Source organism: Pteropus alecto, unplaced genomic scaffold (assembly GCF_000325575.1).
Source record: "Pteropus alecto unplaced genomic scaffold, ASM32557v1 scaffold13, whole genome shotgun sequence".
Classification (NCBI taxonomy): Eukaryota; Metazoa; Chordata; class Mammalia; order Chiroptera; family Pteropodidae; genus Pteropus; species Pteropus alecto.
Window position 1 is genome coordinate 10,544,207 of NW_006434373.1, and position 21,693 is coordinate 10,565,899.

The 21,693-nt window shown below is 40.0% G+C and overlaps 1 protein-coding gene and 1 pseudogene across 2 annotated transcripts in view; both read right to left on the reverse strand.

Annotated features, from left to right (window-relative positions):
- CLYBL (citrate lyase beta like) overlaps positions 1–21,693 on the reverse strand; it is a 208,081-nt gene that overhangs the window by 39,685 nt on the left and 146,703 nt on the right. The window lies entirely within an intron of this gene.
- LOC102896349 lies at positions 18,108–18,598 on the reverse strand (annotated as a pseudogene).

Below are 21,693 nucleotides of genomic sequence, written 5' to 3' on the forward strand. Positions count from 1 at the left end.
AATAGGAAGTGAAATAACAGTTGAGTCAGTGGGACAGACAATAGGACCACAGGACTTAGAGGCAGGAGGGAGCATTTCGGGCTGAGAAGGCGGGTAGCAGCTTAGGATTTCAATAGGTGCAGAGGAGAGGGTGGCACCCAGCAGAGAGCCAGAAATGGGTAAAGATCAGAAGAAGGAAGAGTGAGTGAATGAAAAGGCAGATGGTCAGGACATATGACGTTAGGTAGGGAAGATGCTGGTGCAAGGAGATGGACAGAAAGACGGGATTCCAAAGCAGGGAAAGGTGAGCCTCTGATTTAGAAACAAAGGGCTGAGGTCCTGTTACACTAGGGGAGGGAAGGGTGGCGGGGATGGCAGGACGAGAATCGCAGTTCAGTTGAGGAAGTTCCTTCGTTATTGGAAGCTGCTGGCGGCCCCGCCTGGACTGGGGGAAATCTCCCGCAGCCCCTTGAGCACTAAGTGGAGAAGGTCTCTGCTTGAGCGTGCCCCGCCTACGGGCAACTTCTCCATCCCCGGAGCGGGAAGCATGCGCTTGCACCGCGAGAGGGCCTGTAGTCCCAAAGCTACTTATCTTTGGAATGGGTGTTTGTAAATGCGTCTCTGATCAGGAGGATTCACAATACAGTACATTGAAAAGGGAATGTAAAGTACACACGAAGTGGGGACACCAGCCCACTTCCCTCCCGGGAGCCTTCTAATTGGTCTCCCTCCGCCCTGTCTCCTCACCTGGTGCAAAGCACAGCCCCTAGCAAAGCTGCCCCCTTTCTCTCTACTCGCTATATTTGTGTTTTGCAACTTCTCTGGGTTAGAAGAGGTAATTAACTGTTTTGGTTTAAAAGCCCCCTGCTGGGTTGCAGTCTGCGTGGAATAAAAATAAACAAGGGAAAGGGAACAGTGTCATCAAAGGACTCTGCACCTATCTGCCTTCATTTATAAGGATGAAAACATTGCCGTTCGCCACGGGTGTCATGGCTTACCCACGCAGGGCAGGGTCCGCGGGCCTTTCATTCTTTTTTTAACGGAAAAACAAGAGTGATAGGTTCATAACTTAATGAGGCAGCCTTGCCATGGTTCCAGATACGCATCAGATAACACACGTGTCACCTGTCCTGGCCTGAGCAGTTTTAGTGTGATGCTCACAACGTATTCTGGCTGGTGACTTCCTGTAGTTCTCAAGTCAGCTTGAGCTACGTTGCTAGAACTGATCCGAATTGTCCCCTTAAATGTCAAGAACCATTTTTCTAAAAAGCCAAGGCTCCTTCACGTCTAGGGAGGAAAACATTTGCTTCCCTTCCCAACATCAAATTTTGGAGGCAAGTGGGCCGCTTCTCTGCGAGGCTAAGGTAGGTTCCGTCGGCGCTGTGCCCACGGTGCTGCCTGGGATTCCTGTCTGCGTGCCAGTTGCTTCGACAACACTTCTCTCAGGTGCTGACACAAAGAATCTTGTCTCCATAAGTCGAGAGTTATAAAAGCTTACAGACAGAAGTATAAATGTCTAATGATAAGGCACAAACAGCCTTGCAATTAAACAAACCGAGCTAATGGAGAATTTCGGCCAGCTGCAGGCTGCAGGGCTGACTTCTCATTCTGGGGAGGAAGCTTTACCCGGTGGCTGGTGGCCGGTGGCCCAGCAGCGTCCCACACAGGATTCTTTAGATTCCGTAGTGTTAATTAGTCTCCCTGGCAGCCTTGAATAAAGAAATCAGGTAACTGAATAAGCTCCGTGACGGCAGAAATAGAAGGTAAAGAAAGATTTCTTGCAGTGCACTAAACTGGATCATTATCATGGCAAGTTTCATTGAAGGTAGGTGAGGCTTTAAAAAAGGAATTTTTAAACTCCCTGCACGATATTACCAGTTGGTTCTTACCTTTGCATATTTTCATTTCTGTTGCTCAAATATACATTCACACACTCATCTTATAGAAGCTAGTCATTTGTTTCCCATGGTTTGTTGTTATCTTGCTTCCGAATTATTTCCCAAAGAAAGTGGTAATTAAAACAGTTTTGTTTCTTTTAGGTGAAAATTTATAGGTACTTTAAAAAGTAGAACTTTCCCCCCTGTTCTTTATTTTATTCTGAAATCAACAAGGAAAAGAAAAATTATTATGGAAAACTGAAGAATGGAGGATGATGGCGGCCACCAGAGCATTTTATTTCTTTTAAAAAAGGCAGATTTTGCCCTATGAGAACTATGGTTACAGGAAAGGGCCTTTCTCAAGGACCACGCCACGTGGGAGGACATCTCTCTTTGCAGTACAGTGGAGCATCCCACAATTCCTCTGACAATGGGAGCCGTGGAGAAAGTGGCAGAGCCCGGAATCATCCTCCTTAGCTCACGAATCCCAGATCTATAATTAAATATCTTCCTCGAGAAAATGCTAATAAAACAATGCAAAGGCTGGGACCACACTTGATTTTCATTGCATTTTACACCTTTTTCTCTTGCCAGCTTTTCACATCCACTTTCTCAGCGGTCTCATTCCTTTACTGATGCCAGGCAGGCTCACTGCGGAATCACTTGGGTTTTCTTCCCTCTTTTTGCACCCAGTAAATTTTCATAAAGCATTTAACGTGAGAACAAGCAGGTCAATTTACCATGCCGGTGAGCCAGGCTCTCGGAATGCTCTCTACAACACTGCCATGTTTTGGCGTCAGAGTCAGAGGCCTCGGTCCCAGTGGCAAGGATGCTTGCCAGAGCCTTCTCTGTTCAGACACCAGGTGTGATTTAGCATAACAGATTGTGTGGATGCTCAGCGGCTTCAATAATCCATGCATCAGAACCAAATTGTATCCTTCGTGCAAGATGAAGATGAAAGTCCCATGGGCTAGAAGTTCTGCCAGGAAAGGCCTCTGGACATATAGAAAATGGGAAAATCACCCCACCTGGCAACACATGCCTGGTTCCAGGAACATTAAAGTTCTTCTTAACGATATCAGTACTACATTAAAATCCCCCGTCGCATCACAATGCTCTTTTCCTCTAATGAGAAGTAGGCATTGAGAACCAAAGATTAAAAAACATATACAAAGATATGCAAAAAATGGAATTACAGTTGACCCTTGAAATGCAGGGATTAGGGGTGCCAACCCCCAGTGCAATTGAAAATCCAAGAATAACTTTTGACTCCTCAAAAACTTAACTATTACTAGCCTACTATTGATTGGAAACCTTATCAATAACAAAGAATCGGTGAACACATATTTTGTAATATGTGTTATATTCTAAAGTTAGTTATAGAAAACAAAATATTAATATCATAAGAGAAAATACATTTACAGTATTTATTGGAAAAAACACTAGCCTACTATTGACTGGAAACCTTATCAATAACAAAGAATCGATTAACACATATTTTGTAATATGTGTTATATTCTTACACTAAAGTAAGTTATAGAAAATGAAATATTAAGAATATCATAAGAGAAAATACATTTACAGTATGTATTGGAAAAAAAAATCCATATATAAGTGGACCTGCACAGTTCAAACCTGTGTTGTTCTGTATAAGGACATCTTAAAACTCACTGAATCCAGCCTTTGATATATACCTAGTCAATTGCCTAAACCATACATGAAGCTTTGGTTAACAGCCTTTGGATGCTGCTTAGGGAAGCCTTTCAGAGAAAAAGCATAGCTTTGAGGCTAGCACAGTGTAGGACCCAGAGATGAGAACGGCATCCTCCAATGGCAAGCTCAGTGAGCCTGGAGAAAAGGACAGGTCGCCCCACAGGAAGAGTGACTAAATTCACATGGAAGATGATTTTAGGAAAAGCTTGATAAACTGCCAGAATTAGTAGCCTTTTTGTCCAGACCTAGCATGGGCAATTTAATGTACGGTTAGTTAATGGAGTGGACCAATGGCATCCCAGTGGCATCCCAATGCCGAGTAATACGGCTTCGGAATGAAGTATATGTGCTCACACATTCAAGATAACAGATGACAATGATGTAAATGTATACATCTTTTTTGTTCTTTCTTTTTCACTTGTCAAATGTCTGGCATCTCATATGCCCTCACAGCAGTTCCGAGGTGTAGATAAGGCGAGTATTATCATCCATGTTTGCCTGAAGAACATGGAGGTTACAAGATAACTTATCCGGAGATCGAATTGCTAGTCAGCAGTCAAGGTGAGGCAGAACTCATGTGTGAGGTTCCCAATGTTGTGTTCTGCCTGCGGAAGCGCTCCTTGCGTCTTAGTGGGTCTGTGAGTTACCCAGTAGCCTATAATAAACTATTTTGTTTTCTGTTTAAACTTGGTAGATTCTATGGTTGGCTACCAGGGGTCATGTACTCATGTATTATGTCACCTCTTTTTTAACCAACAGGTAGGACATACCTTTATGTAGGGGATAATCTACATAGCCATTTATAAAGACTACAGAGTATTCTACTTTTTGGATATGCCATAATTTATCTAATCAATCCCCTAATGATTAAGATTTTAATTTCCCCCAACTTTTTGTTCTTAATTTATTCATTTTATTCAATAGATATTCACTGAGTACTCTTTATGTGCCAGGTACTATTGTAAGTGATGGAGATAACAGCTCCCTGACTACATGGAACTTATGTTCCAGTCAGCAAAACAACTAATAAATAAGTAAACCAATAAACAATTGCAGGCCGTGAAAAGATTGGTAAGAGAACAGAATTTAGTAATGGAATAGGGTGAAATAAAGGGACAGAGTGAGTGGGAGGGATAGGGAAGCAAAACAGCTTGAGGATGTGACATTTGCCCTGATACCTAAAATATTATATACAAAGCTGTAACAAATATCCCAGAACATTCATCTTAGAGCACTTGTCTGAATATGTCCTTAGGGTAAACCCTAGAATTGCAAATGCTAGGTCAAATTACATGCTCATTTAGGCTCCAAAGGATTGGCTACGAAATTCCAACTCTCACAGCCTCCCTCTAAACCAGTTCCAGACTGTGTCCACTGACCAGCTCTGTAAGAGACTAAATAGTCTCTTAACCTCAGTATGCCTCAGTTTCCTCATCTGAAAAATGGGGACAATAAAAGTGCCTGACTCAGGGATTGGTGAGGATTGACAACAGTGTGATGGAATTGGTTAATAAATGTTAGATTAAAAAGAAATGCATGCTCGTTTTAACAAGTATACAGAAATTGCTTTTTTAAAAAGGGCCATACAAATTTAAACTCCCATTTCCTGGTGCCTAATCACTTGGGCTTGGGGTTGGTTCTGAGCTCATAGTGGCTTCATCTGTCTTCAGTAACTCAGTATCCTCACACTAGGACTGTAACCACATGAGGACAGGAAGTATATTTTGTAGCTCATATCCCCAGTGCCTGATTGAAAGGAACACACACACACACACACACACACACACGCACACACAGTTTTCTCCAAATCTGTCAGGTTCTTACAGCAAGAAGCAGGTTCCCCATCCTTAGGTATGGTGCATTCTTTCTTGTATGTGATCAGCAACTTAGGTGCTGGAGTAAGAATCCCAGAGAATCAGAGACTTAGAGTTGGGAGGGGTTTTCGAAGTTACCTCCAGGAAGCTCTATTCAGGGCAAGGCCCCCTTCTACTCTCTTGGCAAGTGATCATCCTGCTCCTGTGTAAGTAGACCAGTGAGCAGCCCTTCAAGTATCTGAAGATGGTTATTATGTTTCCTAAGTCTTGTCTTCCAACGTTCCTAGTTCTAATAATTGTTTTTCTGAAAGCCTAAGATACAGATTCACCATCCTCTCGCTTCTGAGTTGCCTTCCTCTGGACAGATCCAAATTTGGTGTTGCTCTTTCTAAACTTGAAACGGGGGCTCCCACTGTCCTGTATCCGGATGTGATGCCCGGGCTGTGAAGGCATATTATGTCTTTGGCTGGCCAGCCACACAGCTGATTCCTAAGAACATTGGTAAAACGTTTTAGTTGATTATGATTGTTAGACTAATTTCATCCATTCAATGTGCTTAGCAATATGGCCTTTATGGCAGTCTTCTTAAATCCAGCCATTCTTAATACCAACTTTTCAGTTTTTCAAAAGGGTTATATGTTTAATAACTTACAGTAATATGAGAAGATCACCATATTCCATAACAGTCGGTCTTGGCCTTTTTCCAAAGCTAAATAACAGTAAGTATATTCAGAATTATATTTGGCAACTCATTTTTATCTGCCATGGAAAATATGCCACAAACGGTGGCATTCTTGAGATAAAAAAATTGAGGTTATTGGGACCTCAGTTTCTAAACCGGAAAGATGAGCTCTAAGTTTCTTTCTGGCTTTAACACTCAACACTCTCTGTATGACCCTACTCCGGTCAACTGTCTTCCCCTCTTTCAAATTATAGAAATATGCATCTTTATTATTTCCTTTTGGGTAGAAATAATCATACACTGCTGGCCTAATATTTCAACATAGTATGTATTTTATGGTAGAAAATGCAAAATATCTAATGTTTTGAGTAATTTTAGTTTTAAATATAAAAGCTTTTAATCTTTGTCATTTTAGATGGAATAAGTTTTTTAAAAGTTAGCTGAAATTTGTTATTAATCTTTATATACATATCTAATAATTATACATAATTAAAGAACAGATAATGCCTACCATCTTTAAACCGTATTAAAGAAGCATTAATAGACACAAAAGTACTGGGAGTTTGAGAACTTAAAACCACAAAAGAAAAGGGCAAATAAGAAATATCAAGTAAAAATTAGTCGTAATTTGCAAGATCTATTTCTCATTTATAGTTAAGAAGCTATATGATGAAACTTTTTTAGTATTTAGCAATTTATTTCTTTGCTCTTCTTGATATTTGGCTTCCCTGAGTTGACTGGTTTGGGTGGGTCTTACCCTTCTTGGAATAAACAGAAATAAAAAATTGCAATGCAGGGTGATGCATGTATAACAGGGAAGACATCACGTGGTGGTTGCACAGGGGCGTGGCAGAGACCACTAATGGCCCCGGCATGTATTCTCACCTCTTCCTTCAAGTTTTAGCAGGGCGCATAGTCTACTCTTAAAGCCTGCATATCCCAGCTCCACTCGCAGCTGTGAATGAAACAAATGGTGTGTGCAACACTTAATCCCTTAAGGAAGCCACTGTCCTCTACTCTCTTGTCCCATATCTCACAGGCTGGAACTCAAACAAGGTATGGGGCCAGTTTCAGCCATGCAGATTAGGCTGTCATTGCTACAAAGTAGAAACAACTTGGGTCTCTGGATGACCTTGAGGAGGAGCGTTGCCTACCCACCTGGACCACCCATCTGCCTCTGGTGAGAGAAAAATAAACTTCATTTGTTCGAGCTATTATAGCTTTGGGTCTTGTTATAGCAGCTGAGCCTGTACACTAACACAAAAGAAGAGAATCATCATCTGCACATGGAAGGTGGAGGGCGGGGTGATGGTGAGAACAGAGCATGCAGCTGGGACAAGAAGACTGTCTGGGGCAACGTGACAGTATAATGACAGGTTCTGCTACCAAGTCCTGCTTCCCAGCCTTTGAGCCCTGGATATTGACTGGAGATGCTATTACTGGTCCTGAATAATTCCCTTTCACATTCCTCTGTGTGTGTTGGGAGTTGGGAAGTGTTCCAACAATAGAGGGAGGAGACCCAGGAGGAACAACAGGTGGCATTTTGGAGCGTATGTATGTAGATTAGTTTGGTTTTAGATATGTTTGTTTGGGGCCTTAATAAATAATACCCCTTGACTGTCGAAATTCTCAAACAGTTGAACAATAAGATAAGAGTCAGGAGGGGGAAGATTAAAACATCTTCATTTTTGTTAAAAGTTGAGTTGAGAACAATTTAGTGAAAGAGCAATACTAGCTTTCGAATACTGAACCTGGAGTTGGACTGACTATCATGTAGCTATGGGAGCAGCTCAAAGATTCTAACATAATGTAATACTTAGGGCTTATTTAATCCTTCTTTCCCTTTAAACAAAAAGAACTGGTGGAGTAAAGAAATATAAACTATTTAATGAAATAATATATGACAATATTTCAAGATCTGTTAAATTTTTTCATTAACATTTAATGGTTATATAATGCAATCTTTCCTTTTTTTATTTCCCTCTCTCCTTTCCTTTCTGTCCTTTTTTTTTGCTTTAACAGATTTGATTTGACATTTCCCACATTTAGCTGGCCTCCACTGGTATTGAGATAGAGCCATTATTGATGTTTTGCTCCCTTTCTATAACTACCAGAAACCAAAAGTTATTATAAAACCCTCATTCCTAATCCTGATTGTGACTAGTAAATAGCCAACTTGCCTTGTCCATTTAAGAGATGAATTCTTGAGATCCCTAGTCCATTTAAGGACGAGAGAAGTCTGTCTGACAACAAATTTCCCTTCTAGGGTATTTCTCAATTTTTATATAAATCCGAACACACTGGCTCACACCTAATCTAAGTCGCTCCTTACCACCATCTACTGAAAGGAACCGTCTGTATGTTGGTTTCTTCTACCTGGCTAGTATGTTTTAGGTATTTAATAAATGTTTTTTGAATTGAATTGAATAATAAGAAAAAGCAGTAGAAGTAAGGTAACAGTGGAGTATAAAGTGGGTTCTTTCCAGTGATAATATTTAGATGTGAAAGGAGAAATAAGTGCTACTACCCAGTGGTTGGCACCATGGAAACACAGAAATGTCAGGGAGATCCAAGACCAGTACAAAGTCAATGCTTCATAGTTTCCCCAGTAGAAGTCAACCATCAAGGCAAAGTTGCTTAGATACTGAAACTGGATTGTGAAAAACAAGGGAACACACAATGTGCTGTTATTTAAAAATCACTCACTTGGAAATAAATAAATCCAATATTGTCACAAACATTGTAAGCTGTTCACTCTCAATTGTGAACCAGTAAATTGATTAACATCATATTCTAGATTTGAAATGATGACCATGTTGGAAAATGGTTATTAAAATATGTATTGAGACAGAGCTCTGAGAACAGGCCAACAAATTCTGGCCAAAAGAACTGATAGTCAACTGTTTGGTAAACGTATAATAAAACAGAAGAATATTATTGATACTATTGCTGTAGGAAGCTGAAATACTCTAAAATGAAGAGGTTAATGAAGAGTGTGGATCTGGTACAGAAACGAAGTTACCAAAGCAAAGCCGGGGTAGAGGAATATAAAAATGAGGCCCTTTTCCCTGACAGTGGGGTGTTTCCCTTCTACAGAAAGTCCTAAGAAGATAGTGGTTCATTCAGGAGGTGGAATATATAGGCAGCTATTATGTGAGCAAAAAATGAGTTTATTTCAAAAGAGTTCTAATATTCCTATTTAATAATAATATTATGGTTTAAGTCAGGGTTCTTTGATTTTTATTAGTAGCATGACCAACCATGATGTTAAATAGTAAAAGAGATACTGTTGTTCCCGATGAATGATGTGCATCTTTTAAAATATACTCATCTGAAGTGTGTTAGTTTCCTAAGGCTGCCATGGCCAATGACCATAAACTTGGCTGCTTAAAACAACAGAGGTTTAGTCTCTCGCCACTCTAAAGACCAGAAATTTGAAGTCAAGGTATCTACAGGGCTGTGCTCCCTCCCTAGAGAATCTTTCCTTGCCTCCGCCAACTTCTGCTGGCTGTTGGCAGTCTTTGTGGCTGAATTACTCTAATCTCTGCCTCTGTCTCCATGTGGTCTTCTCCTCTGTGTGTCCTCATGACACTTGTCATTAGACTTAGGGCCTACCTGGATGATCCAGGATGATCTCATCTTAACATAGTATCTATGTCTGTAAAGACCCTTTTCCCAAATAAGGCTGCATTTACAGGTTCCAAGGATTAGAATGTGCACATATCTTTTGTGAAGCCACCATTCAATCCACTATGGGAAGCATATTCCATGAACAGTGGATTAAATGGTTCCTTAAAAGAACTTAAACTAGTAGGAAGTAGTATGTTATTAGAGGTGAGTTCTCCCTTTTTCATTCTTCCCTCTCTAAATACTATAGACTACAGTGCTGTCTAGAGCCATATTCAGCCTCTGCATTTGTTCTGTGCATAAGTGCCTATTCTTTCCCTTTTGCCTCTCACCTCTACTGAAAGAGCACCTGTTAAGGGGAAGAGGAAGGTGGTACTACTGAATCATTGTGTTTAGGCCATGTGCTTAGAGTAACTCTTTGCACCAGGAAGACTAGCCTTTCTATTTAGGCCTAGTAGATATCTTCCATAATCCAGAGAATGCATTTTTAGATGGTTGGCTAAGATTTGGAATCATAAAGTCATATAGTTTTAGGACTGAAGGAAGCTCAGCAATTATCTAGTCATTTTAGAAACAAGGAAATAAAAAAATCCCAGAGATCAATAAATTACTGAAGGTCATTCAACATAATGGGGGCAGAGCCAGGACCAGAAGTTAAATCTCCTGATACGTATTTAAGCACTTTTTCACTCTATTACACATGATACAGTATTGATGCAAAGCTTGTTCCTACATGAATTAATCCTGAGATGTTAGCCTCATTGGTGTCGCCCAATGAGATAATCAACCTTCTACAGACTGAACGTTTATGTCTCCCCAAAATTCATATGTTGGAGTCCTAACTCCCAATGTGATGCTACCTGGGGGTGAGGTCTTTGGGAGGTACTTAGGTCATGAAGGGGAGCCCATGAATGGGATAAGTGACCTTGTAAGAATAGATGCAAGAGAGATGATCTTTCTCTCCACCATAGGAGGGCGTGACAAGAAGGCGTCTATCTATGATCCAAGAAGTGGGCTTTCTCACCAGGAGCCACACCATCTTGCACCTTGATTGTGGACTTCCCACCCTCAAGGATTATGAGAAATAAATGTTTGTTTTTTAAGCCACCCAGTCTATGGTATTTGTTATAGAAGCCATAACAGACTAAGACAAAACCCAGTGGAAGCATTCAGTGATATTTACTGAGGATGTGCTATGGGAAGATAAGGTCTCTGTGCTCACTCAAGTGGGTGAATAATTGATAGTACCTGAAAGATGCAAGACTCTGATCCAGCTTTCATACTGAGGTGTTGATTGGTATTAAGGTCACCTAGTTCAACTCTTGATTCTTCACTATACCCTTTGACAGAAGGTAAAGTAACTGAAGTTACTGTCTCCACTTAGAATTGTTGCTTAACTTTTCAGGTGTCATCATTTGAGTCAAAGGTACCTCCTGGCCTAGAAAATAAGTCTCCTCACTTCCTCCCTAGTGCTTAACTAGATTAAGCAGAACCCCAAGGTCAACCACAACAAAAAAAAACTGTTTATTATTATTAAAACATCATTGTCCATAGAATAAAATATATCTCTTGGGAATAGTAAAACCATCAACTAGCTAAATGAGAGAGGCATCTCCTAGTTGACACAGTGAGCAAAAAAGACCCAGATGGCGAATCCGTTTGGAATAGACCTATCTGCTCTGGCTGTCTAATATGTTTCTTCATTGCATTAATTCTTCTTGCATCAGAACCATCATGTAGTTTGCCTATTCCCAAGGAAGGGAAAAACAGAAGGGCTTTTGTCTGTAGAATTCTTACTTTCCTCTGTAAACACCAGGGCAGCCTATTCAATATAGGACGCAAATGAAATAACCTGGGTCCTTTGGTGAAATGACCCGGATCACTGGAGAAAAATCTCAAAGCTCTGGCTCATGCAAGATTCAACACAATCCCTTCCTCATGAAACAGGAAAGGGGACTAGACTTTTGGGGAATGTTTTACCTGGCCTGGACATGATGCCTGATAAAGATTCAGAATTTATTTTAAAATGGGTTTTGGCTTGTTGGATGGAGCATGTTGCATTGCTGCTGGCTGGAGTGAGCCCCATGGGCTTGGGGCCCTGTCTTCTTTCATGAGAAATCCCTGCCAATTGAGGATCTGCAAACTGATTCTGCCAGCCAATCTCTAATTTAGCATATGTACAAAGCCAATTTTTGGACACCATGATGGAGCCTGGCACCTCTGCAGCCCTCCATGTTTGCAATGCTTACAGTGAAATAATAAGTAACTAGCAAGATAGAAAAAAAAAAAAAAACAACCAACATGACATGAAAAGGCTTTCTAAATTCACAGATAAGTCATCTATGTATTATATATGTGTATGTGTCTCCTTCCTGCTTTTCCAACATAAACTTCCCCCATGCCTTTCCTTGTATTTATTTCATTTAGATTTTCAATCTGGGATGCACTTAGCAATAGCCAACACTGACAAAGATAAAACCCTGCTCCCCACTGAGAACATCTGATTTTTAAAACATAGAAATGCTGCTCTTTACAAAATAGGACATTTCCCTTTTAATTAGCTTCAAAATACACCCAAATAATTTGCCACTAGGAAATGATACCATTTTTGACTACTTAAAAATAATTCCCATTTATGCAAAACCAATTTGATGAGAGGCACAAGCTAGTGAAACCTTCAGTTTTGAGATAAATTCAGCTGCTTCTGTGGGGACAGCTGTCATTATTATGGGAAAATTCACCTAATCTTCAGGCTTTTATCATTGTTTTCTTTCAGAAAACCCTTGTCTAAGGTGTGTTTGCTGAAATATTTGGGAACAATTGCCAGTTGAGCCTCGAGTACACCCATCTGCCTTTGCTGAAAATGTAGATCTTCCTGCCTCCTTCCCTTCTATAGATTTTCTCACCAATCATCTAGTTTTCTAACAGTTTAAAACAGAATAGGTAGCCACGAAAGCTCTATGGTGTTACATCATGCTATCTTTGAAAATGAACATACATATTGTGCTCACTCACCCCGCAATGTACTGGCACTGAGTCCTGAGATGGGTGTCCATCAGGAAGGGCATTTTGGCTTTTCCGTGTGCATGAATGAAATTAAATCTCTAAATAAAAGGGAGGGGGAAATTATGTGATTTTTTGACGTGTATTTCTTCCAATGCACAGATTGTGACGATGACCAACTTTCTGGCTCTTTTGGTAAGTGAGATCCCTACCAGGTGAACCACTGCTGATAGCTTTGCTATCATGGGATGAACAAAGCTCCCCAAACCATACCCGGTCCTTACCTGCTGTGGCTTCTGTGGGTAGAAAAAAAAATCTGAGCCCTGCCTGTATAAATATAAATATTTCAGGAGCTTGGCTGATGGCAAGCTTTGCACGACCATGCAGAAGCCAAGCTTGATTGCCCTGGCGTGGTATGGGGCTCCCCAGGTGGCAGAGGCTAAGAGCGGGCAGTATAGTTGGTGGGGGATGGAAGTGAGTGCCTCCAGTCATTCTGAGTAGCCCCTGGGCTTATTACTGACGAGGGCTGACAGGCTCCTAAGGGGAGATCCTGTCCAGTTTTTTTTTTTTTTGCAGCAGGGATAATGGGCCATGCATGGGGTCCTACGGCAGAGACTGGGGACTTTTTTGTGTGACTATGACTACACTCCTCATCAACAAGGCCACACTCATGGTCTCTTTGGAGGACATTGACTCGCTGGAGGATTACCATTAAAGGATGTCTGCTCAGTGGCGCCAGGTTCTTTTCCTACCCCTCAGGGGCCAGCATGGTGCCTCCATGCTGCTTCACCCAAGCCAGACAGAAGGGCAGGACACCAGGTCTGGGAATTAGAGAGGGCGATCGATATGTGTATATACAATGCAGTCACGGACAATTGCAAAGGCTCACACGTAACCCCACTGGGAACGGGTTAAAACTGAAGTCTGTGATGAATGACTCACGGAACCCAGACCTTGACCGGTCTGCCTGGGAATGGCCAGAAGTGAGGTTCGTAATATTTGTGATTCATGGAGTTCCAGTGACTAGAATGTATGTAAAAGATTCCAGGATTGGCCCTACAAATAAAAATAACTATTTAAACAGGGACAAATTTTTCACTCCTGAGTGATCGTGAAACCTTGAATTATGAGATCACTACCTTTCAAGTTTAGTGTCAAGGGAAAGACTACTTCATTGAAATATAAATCTTACCACTTGAGTTCTACTGCCTCAGCACCCTGAGATAACTGCCACCTTGTCAGTACATTGAGATGCCCTACTGATTGGCATGTGTTCAAGTGGGGAAACCATCTAGAATAATTAGAGACTGTATATTTATAAGAACCAAAACAGATATGGAATTAGAATGCAGCTGTTTTGACTTTTAATGAGGTAAAATTGATAAGGATTTTAAAAAAAGGAATTCAGTTATATCAAAGTTTAGTAGGTTTTAAGAAGATCAGAGTTGAATTATAAATTTGGAATTAATTTACATGGTTTATTGTTCCCATAACAATTGGTTTCCCTAATGAAACAAAACAAAACATTTTGGACCCCAGACTGCTGAGAGTTGGGTTATAATAGGATCAAAAGAAAAAGTAAACTCTGGATGGAGAGAAGCTGTATCAGTCAGAGCTCTCTAGAGAAACAGAACCAAAATGAGAGAGAAGATGATAGATAGATAGATAGATAGATAGATAGATAGATAGATAGATAGATAGATAGATGATAGATAGAAGTAGATGATAGAAGAGAGAGAGACAGACAGACAGATGACAGATAGCTAGATAGCTTCATTTTAAGGAATTCAAAATCTACAAGGCAAGCTGGTGAGCTAGAAACTTTAACAGGAATTGATGTTGTCCTGATGCAGAATTTCTTCTCCACGAAACCTCAGTTTTTGCTCTTAAGGCTTGCAACTGATGATTGGATGAAGACCTACATTATCCTGGCTAATCTAATTTACATAAAGTTGATTGACTGTAGATGTTAACCACATCTACAAAACGTGGTTAACAGCAACATCTAGGTTAGTGTTTGATTAAATAACTGGGTGCTATAGCTTAGCCAAATTGACATAAAACAGATCATCTTCCAAACTGAAAAATAAGCAATGTCGTCAGCCCATGAAGATTCAGGCTTCTCCCTTTTAGAAGGGTCCTGCAAGCTACACCCCATCAAACGAGACATGTGAGCTGCAGCTCTATAGTCTTCCTCACCAGATATTAGTTGGAAGAGGGCTGCAGATCTTGAGCCTTGCACAGATGGTGTGCAGAAAGGGGATTGGCAAAGAAGGCGAAATGGAGAGGAAGAAGATCCACCTATTTTATGGTTTGAATTATGGTTTTACCAGTATCTCCGAAGCAGTTACTCCAACTACAGCCAATAAACGAATGGTTGTCTGTGCCACCCACCTTACCTGTTCCTGCACATGCTCTTCATCACTATCGTTCTCAAATATTCACTAAATGTGCCCTTTGAGAATGATGTGCTCTCAACATGTGGGTGAACATCATGAAATGAGATTATGAATGTATCATATTGGGCCAACGAGTCATGGGTGTTCTCATCCCAGAGAAATGTAAGCTTCCTTCCCTGCTAATTATACTCTAAGTCTTTCCTCTCATAATTTTTATAGCTATAAAATATTTTAAACACAAAATATCCTTCATTTAAAGACTCTAAATCAAAAGGGAAAAAACTCTTGGAATAAAAATGTACCATTTTGTTTCTTATTTCTAAGGTCAGATAATAATAAGTAAGATTTACATGGTACTTTATCATTTATAAAGCGTTTTCATATATACTTATTTTTTCTCCTTGCAGCAACCTTGAGAGGTCGATGGTTTTTCCCCCATTTTAGAGGTGACAGCACAAAGGCTCAGAGAAGTTAATAGACTTTCCTGATATCACACAGCCACCAGAATGCTAGGCACTGACTGGAACGCCAATTCTCTGCCTTAGCTACAACGTGAGCTGCCTAGATGACACGGGGGCTTGTGGATAGCGACCAGCTCCACTCTCAAACCCTGGTTTATGGAGTTACGTAAATGTGGCCTGAATCTGACTGCCCAGTAAATCATGAAATTACTCTCTGCTTATGGAAAACCTTCACTGAAGGTGGTGTTCCCACAATTGGCCAGGTACCTTTTCCCCTCTATGTGTCTTTGTTGGGTCCAGAGAACACTATTGGAAATCAGTGGGAGATCTCTGCACAATAAAGAGTAGGGAATGAGAAGCAGGATGTGAATCTATTCCACAAAGTGAAAACTTACATCCTAACAAATAATTAAGAAAAAATTCGAGGTCATTTCCTCAGCCAATCATCACTGGCAGAGCCAACTTTGGATTAAACACTTCTGCTCAGTGGTTTTGACATTCTCAGTCAGGCATATCTTGATGAAATTAGAGATGCAGAAAATATTTTTTGATGGAGTGCAGAGACAAAACAGCTAGAAGGGAAGCCAATTCTGTGTGCAAACTTGTGCAGACTGAGATAAAGAGGAAAAGGGAAAGCAGGAGAGTAAAGAGTGTGTGTTCATGTGTGTTTATAAATGAAGGAAGATGAAAGCGAGTTATAGAAGAGGAAAGGGGAGGCTGGGGTGATACTAATTAATTAGACTTTAAGATCTTGGCAGCAAGAGGTGTGTTTATAAACAATCTTCACTAAAACATACCTTTCCAACTATTAACTGTTTTATTTGCCAGAAATAGTCTCTGTCTAATTATTCTGTACTTGTTTCAATTCAAAAGTGGAGAGGAAAATACTAGTACGTGAATGCAACCATTCTTATACTATAATATAGATTTCTGCAGAGATTAATGTTTCTAATGCTCAATTAATAAAGTATGGCCAATTCAAACTATTTTACAAAAAGATTAAGTGTGTGTGTGTGGGCGGGGGGAGCTATTAGTCAGAGGTTTTTAAGCTAGTACAAAAGAAAAAATTAGACAAAGATATAAGAAATAATAGAATCCTAAGCATTTCGGAATGTCTTAATAGCATGCTTATATTAAGCCACCAGCAAGCCAACTAGTTTTCCTCTTGGGATTTAATTCTAGAAAAGTCTGATCTGTGAGGAGAGAATGAAGACTTGCAGACATGCCGAATCTTTTTAAAAAACTATCTCCCAAGTATCCTTTCTGAGGAAGTTACTAGAGGATGTACTCCATTAAAATGAGGGAATAAACCAAGAAATAAAAATACATGAGATGGAATAAAATGAAGATCCAACTCAGAAATCAGGCCGAAGGACTTACAAAGTATTTCCCAGGAAAACAGAAAGGGAAGCCACCAGATAACAATTTAGTAAGCAGCCAGCACAACTGGAGCAGTGGATGGTGACTTTAGGGGAAAAAAAAGAATTTATAGGTTACTTGATGTATTTAAAGATACTTTACAACTCTGTTGGAGAGCTTGGGACTGAATTAGTGAGAGATATATAGAAAATAAGCAAATTCAATAGATGGAAAGCTAAATAAACTGTGATACATTCATAGAATGAAATATTATTCACCAATAAAAAGAAGACATGAAGGGACCTGAAATGCATATTGCTAAGTGAAAGAAGCCAGTCTACATACTGTATGATTCCATCTATATGACATTCTGGAAAAGGCAAAACTATAGAGAAGTGAAAACTTCAGTGGTTCCCAGGGGATTCACTGGGGGCAGGGTGAATAGATGGAACAAAGGGATTTTTAGGGTAATAAAACTATTCTGTATGGTACTGTAATGGTGGATACATGACATTATGCAGTAGTTAAAACCCATAAATTGTACAATGCAAAGAATGAATCCTAACGTAAACTCTGAACTTCAATTAATAAGCATATTTAATATAAATAAACAAAACCTAGGCAATTATTAACTTCAGGAAAAAAAAACAAGAAAGCAAATATAATTACAATAAACCTTATGGCTCAGTTATGACAGTAAGAGGGAGGAGGGCTTTTGACTTACACACATGTGGTGTCTTGGTGCTGCCTTGCTTGCAACACACACCAAAATTCCTTGCCTACGCCCTTGACAAGAGTAACAAGCCCTAATTTTCCACAGATAATAAAAATCAGAGATATGCTTATTTAATAACAAGAGCAATTTTGTTCATTCATTTATTCACAGAACAATGTGAATTAAACCAACTGTCAGGCACTATGTTAAATGCTGGGCAAAGACAAATACAATATAGTTCCTGGTTTTGTTTTGTTTTTGTTTTTGTTTTTTTTGAGATCCAAGGATGTTTTATAGTTAGAACACACAGTCAAAATCTGGGAATGGCTACTAAGCCACAAGAAGAGCCAGCTGCTTCTGGGATAAGGAACCTTCCTTGCCTCCCCCACAGCAGCCAGACTGAGTCTCTGGACGACATGTGAAGTATAATAGTCACACGTCTAAGATAAAGACCAAACGAGGTAGGAGGCCCTGGGGTTCACTTCACAAACCCCATGTAATCATCTCTAAGGGAGCCGATTCTTATCATTCTTATCTACACAGGTCCCCACAATCTTCAAGCAGATCTTATCATCCTGCTAAATCACAATATCCTCATCAAGTGTCTTGTAACAACATGGTGGGTTGGAGTTAGGCTCGAACTCCATCTCTGATGGGATGCAGTGTTGAGAGATGAAGCAGGACATAGGTCCAATATCTGTGAAGAGTCCAACCTTACTGACCTGAGTGACAACAGCATCCGTGACTTCCCCTTTAAAGGGCTGGAAAACAATGGCCTTGTACTTAACTGGATAAAGGACAAGGCCTCGGCCTGGCTGGATCACACCAGTACCGACATTGTCGACGGCGGTGACAGCAATTGCAAAGCCATACTTGCCCCTTGGTGAAGGGCTTCTGCTTCACGGTGCTGAGCAGGCAGTGTGGGTGCAGCAGAGGCTCCCGCTCCAGGGAGATGTGACAGAACTTCATCTGGGAGGGGGCTGGACAACAGCCAAATCTGCACCCCCACGGGCAGCCTGCAGTTCTCGTTTTTAAGATACTCAGAGCCTACTAAGGGATATAGGTAAATACAGATATTTTTCAACGTCCAAAATCTAATCCATTCCTTGAAAATGGCCGAAACAGCAAGTTTTTGGACAGCAAGAGCCTATATTCCATCATTATCAATGGAACCAACGTATTGTTTTCAGCCCACCCCAAATCCCCAATAAATCCCCTCAAAAAAAACATTTAAAAAAATTTAACTGCCTATATAACAACCCACCAAGTGTCTTCTACATAATGAAAAGGACTTAAAACACGAGTTATCTAATTATTTAACAATGAATGAACACTCATGGGTGTGTTTTCATAGTATGATACTGTATACAACTTACGTTTTCATTCTATGCCATATTAAACATGTATGGTAATGTACATAAGTAATGAGATGACATGCTAGGGGAACTTTCTTAGAATACTTAATTACATGAGATGGACTTTAGCAATAACGCACACATTTAAATGACACGCAGTGCGATCCTGGCAGAAGAACAGCTGAACACCCTCCAATCCTCTAATATGAATCCATATGAAACCTAAATGTTTTTGCCAGCACACACATTCAAACCCATGTTGGAATTTTTTATCCAGATGGTAAATTCTGGGTTAAAAGTTTCTACAAGTTGTTACAGTGACTGCTCCAATGGTGAGAGTTTAGATAGTGGGGAGTTTTGTAGTAATATTGAGACAATGAAGCAATGTGACAATGGTCCCCGCAGAGGGTTACATGATCAAAGGAGGAAATAAAACTGTATTCAGACAAATACAACTAGGTATACATTCTGTGTGCATAAGGCAAGGTGAACAAAGAATACTGAAGCAGCACATCTACTGTTACTATAAGCTTCTGAGTGATTTTTTTCCATTTCTATTATTCTACTATCATTGTTATATTTTTAAAATTCGGGCATGTGCAAAAACAATGGATAAATATAAGTGTGAGCCCACATGAATGTAACACGCCCATCCCTGCGTCCTGCATAATCTTCAGTGCCTGGTTAGGCCACTGCAAGTGGAGAAGATCAGACACACAGGAAGATCGCCTGGAACAGGTCAGTTTTAGAGAAGCTAGGATGCTCTGCATCCAATAGCCACTGAATGTAAATGTTGAAATATATAGATATATTACAAGTATTTTGCTTTGTAGAGTAGGTAGCTGAGGGTGTATCACATTTTTGTAATTTAAATTATACCAAAGAAACACAAGGGGAGCTCAGTATTTAAAAGTCCCTTGTAGAGAATTCTTCGGATGAGAAAAATTCCTTTAACTTTAGGAGTAGTTACCCCCCGGATTTAACTCTTTTGATAAATTGGATTTTCTCAAAGCAGCAGCACCTCCATACTTGTTTTAGACAATTATGATACACCAGCTTGATGGAACATTAAGTAATCATTAACATTTATAATTATGAAGACTGTTGTGATGTAGAAAAATGCTTGTGGTGTCCTACGTGAAAAGAGCTAAATATAAAATTACATTTAAACTGTTATTGCAACTAAGTAAAAATGAATGGAGAAGGGCTGGAATAGAACATGAAGTAAGGAAAGTATTTTTATTCACATCACGTTTAAATCACAAGTAGAATAGGTGGAGCTTTCAAAAAGTAAATCCTACCTTATAGCTACAGAAACTGAAGAGGGAAAATGACTTTATGTTTTAGCTACAGCAATGTGAGACATCCACAATCACAGAGGCTTAACATAATAGTAGCTCCTTTCTTGTTTGTGTTGAATCTAATCTGTGGTGGGGTGGAATGGCCGGGGCTGTGCCTTCTGTACAACGCAGTCTTCAGAGACCCAGGCTGCCAGCGGCTCTGTCATCTTTAACCTACAAATTCCAAGGTCTCTCTCTCTCTGGCTATTAACAACAAGAAAAAACATGGAAGACAGTAAAGGTTTTGGGTGAAGTCTGGACCTACATTCTGTGGGTCAAAATATGCCAATATATTACTGCTAAAGAGGCTGGGAAACATCACTGTGTGCCAGGAAGAAGTGGAAGTGGGTTTTGGCGAAAGGCTATGATCTCTGCCATACGAATTCTCACTTTGAACCAGAGGAAGAACAAGAACGAGATTCCAGGTTTTCCACTCTTATATCAGTGCTTACTTACATTTTCATCTCTCATCCTCTCTCTTTCTCACATATGTTAAAGATGAAGCCTTTTGTGTTGAAATCTAAAGAGAAAAAAGTTGTTCTATGTCTAAAGACTCTCAATTTACAATCTGACTCCTTTTATGAAACACATTACATTCTCAATGAAAATCATCCCTGGGAGGGAAATAGTTACCAGGGATAAATCCAAGGTTCTGGAACAAGAGAATTTGGCTAAGAGCTGACTTGGCTGAGAAAGAATGAGCAAATACGGACATAATTACATGGCCCTTATATTTCCAGTGTCACGCACATCTTTGCTTAGGCATTATCCCATTATTGATGGGTAAGAGGAAAATCAAATCCTACCTGTAGCACACATTAAGACCCCCTACCACTTCCTATGAAATCCCAGCCAGAAGGCACTAGAAGGGAGTTGGCATATTTATCTTCTTTGCGGCCTGTTTTACTAGGCTCTTGCCCAACTTTTCACATCCATTCCACTGTGATTGTGACCAACAAAAATAAGGATGCAGTCACTGGGAGCCATTTTCAAACAAAAATACATTAAAAAAACACATTAAAATATTACTTTGGTGTAGGCTCCAGCATCCTGGAAAACAGATACCTGTCCTAAGTTTGGCATTTTTGATGTCAAATGTTCTCATCTGGTGAACAAATCAGTTTGAATCAGAACTGATCAAGGACCAAATCTTACTGGTCCTTGGTGGGGCTTGGTGAGTGTGGTTTATGCCAAATATGTAAGTTATAGCCAGGGCTTAGATTGGACAATGAGAAAACATAAAATTGCTATTTTATATTTCTCTCTCCTTTGCCAAGACTAACCAGTACAATGCCTAGAACATTTAGGTACTTGGTAAATACTGAGATGATCATTATGAACATAATTATGTCATGTTGTTTGACTATAA